A 10,207-nucleotide genomic window follows, 5' to 3' on the forward strand; every position below is an offset into this window, starting at 1 on the left:
TTCTGCCACTAGAATCACTTGAAAACTCTTAGTACACAGAAAGTTATAACCCTCTGAGTAGAGGTATGTCGGTCTGTCAAGGTCGGTTGGCTATTCCTAAGAATGTTTCGTTCCATGTTATGACTCCTTATATAATCAGAGTGTATTTAAGTCACTCTCGAATGTGATTGCTAGTGTCTTAATGATTCGTATCCTCGTGCCTCGACTTGTTGAGCTCCCTAGGTTTCTTTGAAACTCGTTCTATAAGATTCTTAATTAGAACCTAGCCGGTGATGTATCGTGGAGTCGTTGTGGATTCAGTATGTGACGTAGAGTGTTGTGATAGATTTAGAGGAATAGCGTGGACTTAAAGTATTTACCAATGTTCAATGGGGTATGCTTATGAGTTTGCAATACATTGTGGATAATGTATGATCGAATGTGAACCTGAAAAAAATGATATTTGCTTATATACAGATTGATAATGCTTTTATGTTTACATGAGTTGTGAATTCTGAATTGAGGGTCCTGCAACGCAAGGTGTGGTAATGCGGAGACTCTAGAGGGCCCGTAACGCAAGGGGTGGTATTGCGGAAACCCAAAGAATTCAATGTGACGCAAGGGGTGTGGTAACACAGTTGAACGTCTCACATGATGAAGAGAATTTTGTTTGACTTCAGAAGTCTATGTTGATGTTTGGATTGTTTGTTGTTTGGGATTGTGGTTGTCGAAAAAAGTGAATGAAAGGTTGGTTTTATCAAGGTTTTACTAAAGAAAGGAATTTGGATTTTGAAAAGAGGATTTTTGAAAAATCCTCCGGTATTCTTGAGCGAATCAACGGACTCCGGTATTCAAGCTCGAATCAATGGAGTTTGACCCGTAATGGTCTTGAGTTTTCTCAAAATTTGTTTTGGAAATCAAAAGGAAAATTTTATGAAATGAGACTCTTTAGTGAATGGTATGAGTTGAGGAAGTAGTTGTGGTGTTCGTTCGAAAAGTTATCAGATGGTTGAACTATTGTTGTAATTTGTTGGATTGATAAAAGTTGCTTTTAGTTGATGTATGAATGGTTAGGGACATCTGTACGACGTCCAGGATTCTCTAGTCTTAGTCCGTTTGTTCGTAGTGGTAGTTCTTGTATCTCACGTTCGTTTGTTAAAATTCATTCACTCTAGTTGCATGCTTCATCGCATTTTCATATAACTTGAGTATAGATTTTCCTACTGGGCTAGTGTAGCTCAACCTATCATTTTCAGGTACAAAGCAAGAAAATTGACATGGCGTGCATCTCGTGCTTGTTGATCATATGTTTTGAAGGTATAAAAGCAGCAACATTCTGCATTTGACTTAAAAGAATTTTTTTTAAAAGAGTGATTATTGTAAATTTTAATTCTATTTTGGTGTTTTTGTAACTTGGGACCTCGAGCCAGGATTGTAACTTTTAAATTTAACTTTGAGAACGGGAAAAGATATGTCATTTGGGTATTATCGATACTTTAGTTATCATTCTATTTATCGAAAAATGATTATTATTTATGTTGAAAATCGAGAGCGTGACAGTAACGAAATTGGCTCATTTGGCCTTGAGGAGGCTGAAAATGCTGAACTTGTGGCTGAGGTGGTGCATGGGGTTGTACCGGGGTTTTTTGATCCCTCTAACTCAGAAGTGGATTTTGGGCCCACCTTGGATTATAGGTATTTGAATAAGGATCCCAAGGTTGGTTAAGCGCGTTCACCTTAGCCTGATTACTATGGTGCGCGTCTTTAACAATGGAAAACGTGGGGCAAACAGTGACTAAATGCCCCGGACACTCACATAACGCACACACCTCCTCGACTCTTACCTCACTCACCTGTTGGACTTGTTTAAGTTTCGAGTCCTCTAATTGCCTAGCCATCTTGTCCAGCTAAGACTGGACATTATGCTCTCGCACGCTCGATGGGAAAACACTAGATCCACTGGGTCCCTGAGCAGCCATAACCCTATCACCGATATCGGAAGGTTCCCAACTCCAGTGTTTTTCGGCCAACTCATCTAGAAAGTCTCACGCATCGTCCGAGGACTTGTCTAGAAATTCCTCCTCCTTACAGAAGTACTCAAGTTGTTGGGTCACCGCAATATTCAAACTCAAATAGAAAAATGACACATATTGGTGTTTCACGAACTCATGATGCGGTAAGGACAACAACAAATCCTTAAACCGCTCCCAGCATCTTAAAAACGACTCACCCTCTTTCTGCTTATACCACTAAACTTGGCGAGTCAGGTACTTCGATTTACTCTCCGAGAAATATTTCTTGTAAAATAAATCTCGGACAGAAGCCCATGTCGTGAGAGACTGTGGTTTCTGCATCCGCAGCCACTTATCCACATTGTCCTTGATTGAGGCTGGGAAAAACTTAAGACAAGTATTCTCCCACTGAGAAGTGGTGGCAAGAGTGCGCACCAACCCCTCGAAATAACGGACATGCTCATACGGATCCTCATTCTCTTCCCATAAAATAGGGGAAGGGCATTATGCGTACCAGGCTTTATGGTGAAAGCATTACGTGCTTCCACCGTCTTGGTTGGTAGAACTATTGGACCAATAGGAGTGGTCCTCTCAGGATGCATGTGTGCACGCATCGACATCGGTGACTCCGCCATCGGTGGTTCGATTATTAGATCAACGAATAAACCACCGATATCAAATGACTCACCACTAAAAGACTCTTGATTTTCCTCGGTTACTCTTGGCCTTCTCTCAATGGCTACGAGACGCCTAGTATTGTCTCGGTAGTACTTAGGTTTTAGAGGTGATAGCTTTCCTACGATAGAGGATTGCCTACCTCTACCTATGTTGACTCGAAACAACTAAATAAAATAAAAATAAAATAAATAATAATAATAATAACTATCCGAATTCTTAACACATGTTACCGTCCCCGGTAACGGCGCAAAAAATGCTTGACGATTTTCTAGTCCTAAATTAATGGGTTGTCCCAAGCGTAAGACGGAGACCGACTTAACACACTATCCGGTAAGACCGGAGTCAAATCCACAAAGACGGTGATGTGTGCTGACTTAAAAACTCGGGTTGTTATAATTTAAACGGGCTCTTAGGTAGCCACCTCTTGTAGTTTGATGCTGAGATTAACTAAAACTAAGAAATTGGGTTTTTCAAATAATTAAAAAGAGGTACAGTCGTAGGATTCATAGCACTCGCAACCGACCCGGACTCATCTGCCCCAATCGATGTTCTTTAAAAACATTCAACTTTAAACTGAAAAAGATACCCCGTAAGATGCAAACCCTTATGGTCGCCGTTTACCCATGTGCAGCGGAGAATAAGTTTTGGACCCCCATTCCCTCGTTCACATGGGTTCCGACGATACCCAGATTTGTCTTCGAGAAGTATTTTTCCAATCTAAAGTCGTTTTTTCCATTGTTTGAAAATAGGAGCAGTGCCTGGACTGGTCATGACGTGCTAATCATTCCGCAACCCTACCTGTACGACTACTCACTCATTATCAAGCGAAAAACGGAAGAAACCCAATTTGAAACATGCTTCTATTACGCGATATGAAAAATAAACAAAAAAATATCAACTAATAAAAAACCAGCGAATAACTTTTATAAAGAACAAAACTTAAAACGAGTTATCGAAATGCGAGTAATTGAACAAAGCTTCAAAACTTGAAAGAAAAAACAAACTGAAAAAAACTTAAGAACAATAATCGAACCTGAGAGTCGCAGCCCCCGTTCTCTTCCTTTTCCTCTGGTGTGTCCCCCTGTTCCTCTGTTATGCGTGCGTGGGAATAAAGATCTGCCACCTATTCTCTGCCTTTTATATGTGAAGTGCAGACCTAATAACAAAAGCCCTCTTGGCCCAGTTATTATTCTCAATCCTAACCTTGTACTTTCAATTTTCCTCCGTGGCTCACTTAGTCAAAATAATTATTAATTATTGGGCCCACTTGTATACCAAAGTTTAAGGCCAATTCTTCTCCATTTTGCATATTATTTTATTAAATCCTTCAAATACCTACAACATAAAAATAAAGCATAAAACTCTAAATAATAATATAAATGAACTTAATAAAAATAAATTAATGGGCGCTAATGTGAACATTTATGCGTCTATCACGAGGCTCGCCATCTAGGATTGAAAAGGATACAGATCCGGCAATTTTATCAATTGTGAGATTGACTAATGGGAATTGCACACGATATAAGTAACAGAGATAGAATTTACCACCAGTTGTGGGTCTCCCCGAAGGATAACAGATGACCGTTCATCTTCAATATCCTTGACACAGTTCCTCTCCAAGAATATAGAAGAAACTATAGCATATGGTAAATTGGCTAGTCCAATAATTAACCAGGTTGTTGCAGCTTCTTTGTTATGTAATATCTCTCTACTTTTTGAGAAATTTTTCAGTGCCATTGGTACCACGTGGTGTCCGCTCGGCACATCAAGGTCGTCTATTTCAGTTTTGGACAGCTTGGATTTGGAGAGAAAAAAAGGAGTGAGAAAGAGAAGAGAGAGAGTTTTAATATGAGCCATCCAACACATTTTTGGACGGCCCAGATAGACTACTCGGATACCATGTGGTACCGGACCCACCCGATACCGAGAAATTTCTCCTATTTTTTTATCTAAAAAATTGATTCAGAGATATTGCTGCACATACTCTTAGTAGTCAATTTGGGTGTGATTTTTCCAGTTGGGTCTAGTGCACAGCTACGTGCGGATTAACATTTCCCTCCAAGAAGGAAATTACGTGGAGCAGAGTGATTGGAGATCGATCAAGCGAGACATGAACGGCATGTTCCTCTCCATCACCATTTGTGTCATGCCAAGAATGAATTAAACAAGGAAAAATCTTGAATCCCTTTTTGCTTTTTGAAATATGGTTAGACAATTTTTAGGACCACCTTTTCGTTTCATGATCATCCCCCCTTTGCCAGGCCTAAAAGAGCATATGGCCTGTTTTTCAGACCAAAAGCTAGAAGCCCAAGATTAGTTCGATTGGTAGATGAGTTTGCTCTCGAGACGTGAATGAGTTGTTTTTTATCAGACTCGAGAGGATATTAATTGATGGGCACATAAGATGGCCCAAACACCCCCTCAAAGTCAAACCGAAAAAGAAAACACTTCATAGAAAGGGGCAAAAAAGGGATTCCGTTTATCTTAGGACCATATCACCAACCATGCCAAAAGTTTGTACCAAAGCTTGGTATCTTCTAAAAGAGAACACCTTTTTATCATACGGTTTTTTTTTTTTTTGATCCGCCTTTTTCTCATAAGGTGGACCTGCATATATTCAAAGCAGATTCCTATACATCCAAAGAAGTGTGTGATGTTAGGGTTGCACACAAATCTACGGCTGAGGTTCAAGCTAATTTCTTTTCTATTTTTTTTTTTTTGCACACAAAAACCGTAACTAAATCTAAATATATGATCGTTTAAATTAAGATGATGCAAATTATTAGATTTTCTTCTCTTTATTATCCTGCCATTTTTCAATCTCGTTATCGATCTTTGCTTTCGCACTTGCATGAAATGTTTGATATGGTGGCCCATAGACAAAATCGATTGAAGAGCCTGGAAGGATCCAACATCAATCATAATCCAATATAATCATTCGATCCATCAATTGTTATATTAGTTTTGTGATACTCAATTTGAGGCCGTAATACACAAAATTAGGTTCAAGATAAGGACATTTTAGGAATAGACTTTCTTAAACGTGTGTCGGGAGAAATTGGGTTTACAGAGGACTTTGTTGAATTCACAAGCATCACTTTTCACAAAATACAAAACTTTTTACCATATGCTAGCTTTTTTCTATTTGTCATGGGTCACTTTTCTTTATCTTTAATCATGTTTTATGGTTCAAATCAGCATGGGTTGGCCAAATTATTGGTTAGTATCATGTAGCATTGTCATGAGATATTTTCCGTAAATAAAATATCGTCACCGCACAATGTGGGTCTATTCTTGTCTCTCAACCATTAAACAAAGCGAATGATAATGTCCATATTAGATAATTTGTCGCTATGTAATGCTGTGTCTTTAGCTCGTTTTGGATATATAATGGTGAAAGAGAAGTAGTATAGTTTATGAAACTCAGTACTGTCCATGAAATCAAATGAACGGTATTCGTGACCGTTCATTTGCTTTCGTAGATACTTTTATGCGGTGAGTTTCATGGATCCTAACACTTTGGACGGTGAAAAAGCGATCCAAAAATTCTTCTCGAATCTTACATGTACGTCCGAGCCCTGTAAATGGGCCTCTCTTGCTTTCCAAGCCACCAACCAACTTCAACCATGATCCTCGAAAAAACCAATGGAGGAGTAGGGCCATTTTCAAAAGCAGAGTGGATTAAATCAATTTAAAGATGATAAGAATCCCCAAAAATACTATCAATCACCTATACATTCTTACCTTTTTCATTTTCCTTTCACTTTATTTGTCTTTCATGGGTTCCTTTCTTCAACAAATCATTCCTCTCTTTTCCCTTCTCTAATTCTCTCGATCCATTCCCAAACTCAACACACAAGTATATGAAGGGTCATCAAAAAGACAAGTAGGTCCCATTGATTGAATTATTCAGTTTATTTGTTTGAAAAAACCAATAAAGAGTGCTTTCTAGCAATTTTTTAATAATTACCTCTATTATTTTTCATCTTATTGGACTTATTTGAAGTGGATAAAATTACGGATGGGCAAAAACTCCTTAATTTCATATTCCCTGTATGAAAACTTTTAAGGACAATTGAATTTACAAGCTGGTTCAGTTGGTTGGCTGCTTGTTCCAAGTTCACTAATGTCTCGTGTTCGAGACCTGGCCTCTACTAATATTCTATCCTATATCAATATATAGTATGAGTTTCTTGCTATTCTATAAAATAAAAAATTTCAATAAGGACAGTTCAAGCGCTCATTCGATAATAAAGTGATTTTATAAGTTATTAACGCAAACAGAATATACTTCGATCTATACATATGTGATAAAAAAAAATCCTTCTATTTGCCCTTATGAGAAACTACTTTACAACTAATATTACGTCTTTAAAACAAATAATTGAATTTTTTTAATTTATAAGTGATAACAAACCGGGACCCGGGGCTAGCTTTTGTTATACCACTTATAGATTATAGAGTTGGATTTCATCACTCCCACCTAAAGGATAAATGTCCCCTTTGATATTAAATTGTAAAGTAAGAATATATAAGAAATCCTTTCATGAGGGGCTCAATGGTCATACTCTATGCCCAACTCAACAGGACTATAATATATGGTTAATTATTGGGCAAATTACCAAAATCACCTCCGAGTTTCTACAAATTACAAATTACCCTTCATGCTTGAAAAATTATAAAATACCCCTATGATCTCAAAACATTACTCCCTTGTCATGATGTAGCCGCTAGAACATTCACCAAAATCTATCTTACATCATCAATCTTAATCATGATAAACCCTACTATCCTTTTGTAACTCGTAAAAGGTTGCAGAAGTGTGAAAATAGTCTTTATAGGCTAAAAGAACATAGGTTGGTTCACTATAATTAGGAATTAATGATGACAGACAAATTCCATTGAGTTCCCTAGTGGTTACATCACGACAAGGAGTAATTTTTATGAGACATAGGATATTTTGTAATTTTCCAAACATGACGGAGCAATCTATAATTTTTAAAAATCTCGAGAGTGGTTTTGGTAATTTAATTGCCCTAAATTATTGTTACTAGGCCATCATTTTCTAATGTTCTCCCACAAATTGTGGAAAGAACTCTTAGAATAAGTAAGACATAAAAGCGCCTATGAGTATGGTTACTCTTAAGTATGCTGTAATCCGAAGGCTTAATTCTAAAAAAAGTGGTTGAAATTACAAAAATTGAGTGGGAATCTTTGGTGGAGTGGTGAGATATGGAAATCTCCAAAAGAACAACGAAGAGTAGCAATCCTAAGGAGTTGGCCTCGTGCTAATGGTTTGGTATTTATGGTTTCCTCCATCTGAACGTCACAAGTTCGATTCTCCTCTTTAGAAATTCTTGGGACCACCTCATCCCATGCATAATAGTGTAAAATGGCTGTGGGAAGGGCCATAGAGATTAGTCTGAGGCATGCACAAACTGGCTCCAGACGCCTACGTTGCAAAAGAGGGAGGGGAAAAAAAAAAGATGGAAAAGGGTGAATAAGCTAGTTGGCCTTAGTTTAGGCATGTTCGAAATCACTAGATAGGCGTAACCATATCCTCTATGGTCTTGTAGAATCTATTATAATTGCTAGTATAGGAAACATAAAAAGAAGTGACCAATTGGTTGAGAGAATCTGTGAGTTGGAACTTGGGACCTCTCAGACAGGAAATCCATTGACACAAAAGTACACAACTCGTGACCGAGACAAATTTCATCAGGCGGGATGGTCTGAAGAATAATTGAACGACTACACTAGCTGCCAGGCAAAAATGGAAATGAAGGGTAAGGTTTGCATTAATGGCCAAATATAATTTGGAATCAAGAGGGTCACTTCCATGGGGTCTCGGCCTCAAAAGGTTTTTCTTTTCTCTCACTTTCGGCTAATAATACTGCCACATTTTTGGACGGGGCAATTGAGATCACTGAGAGTGTGTTCCACTAATTAAAATGAGTACTTATTTTTTGAATTAAATGTGACGTATTGCGAGAGAATCTTAGCGGAACGGGACCTTAATCCCACTCAGTTGGAAAATACTAGTAGCTATATCTTTCTCTTAAAAAAAAGAGTAGCTATATTTTAGAGCTATTTTTCACATTTAATTAACCCCATCAATATTGCACAAATACCCAAAAAAAACTCCTAAAACTTACAATTCTTGCTATACGTCATTTGTAAACTATAGAGGGCGCTGAGTAATTGATCTCATTGTCGACAATCGTAGCTCCACCCCAGCCAAAAACTATGTACCCAAGACTTTCCTATCAAGCGTTCGAACTTAATCCAAATCTAGCACAAGTGTGAACTGTCCTAGAACTTCATGGTATATATGTTCGGGTCGTCAAGGGGATGTAGTAGTGTAATGTGATATAGAAAAAAGAGAAAGAAAATATCAGATGGTTAAGTAAAAATAAAAATAAATACAAATAAACGATTGATTTCTTGCATGTATTTAACTAAGACGGAGTACTTACAGTACAACTAGAGATTAGTTTTACATTACTAATTTGAGGGTGCAATTTTGCTTCTTTTTTTCTTTTTTTTTTTATGAATTCAGCGTAGAATATAAGATTCATGTGGGTGATGGTGAGGATTGATCGAATTCATGATCTTACTTGTGATTCATTTCCTTTGGCAGAGGACCATTATTTTTAGATTTTCGATTTTCTGTTTTCTCGTATTTGTTGTGACAAAAAACAAAAATGGAGCATAGTTTTCGCGGTCAATGAAAAATGAGAGAACTTTTGCTCAAAAGCTTTTTTATTTCATTAATTATTAAAGTTAAATAATGTTTTTGAATTAGCAGAACAACCACACCACCACCACTGCTGCCACTCAACCACGACCAGAGATGGAGTCAAATTATTTTTATCAACGGAATCAAACACATACAGCTATATATGGGGTCAATAAGGATAATTGTCTAGTTTTAGTAGATTATCTAGGACAATTTTAAATTCTTAGGAGCCAAATATATTAAAATTAATTTTGAAATGTGTAGTAGTTCTTACGTGACTTTTTCTAAATCACGTCAAATGCCTTTTTTTTCTTAATCTCGTTTTGTTTATCATGTCAAGTGAGACCAGCCTTATGCACCCGATGATGCACAGATAGGTGCACGTGCGGGTCTGCTTTCGGGTCTCACACAAATGATCTGAATTGTCATTAGTTTTAGATCCTAGTTTCAGAATGGAAAATTAATACTCCTACATTGGATCAAGCACTTTCTGTTATCTGATTGAGGTACTCGAAAATATAGTTCAAAAGTAATGAATTGTTCATGTGAATAACTTCTTTGACTACCTCGATCGGGAAGTGGACCCCATGCACTGATCGGTGCACCATCGGTGCATACGCGTCGGTACCCATAGACGGGTTGTCACCATATGCATGCACAATGACGGAGCTATTTGTGGGCATATGGGGCCATGGTCCCCGCGTTGTTTCGGGATTTTTTTTTCAAATTTTAATATTAAGATTAGTTATTTTTTATTTGTTAAGAATTATATTTTGTATTGAGTGCTATGTAGACATTT

Source organism: Rhododendron vialii, chromosome 9a, assembly GCF_030253575.1.
Source record: "Rhododendron vialii isolate Sample 1 chromosome 9a, ASM3025357v1".
Classification (NCBI taxonomy): domain Eukaryota; kingdom Viridiplantae; phylum Streptophyta; class Magnoliopsida; order Ericales; family Ericaceae; genus Rhododendron; species Rhododendron vialii.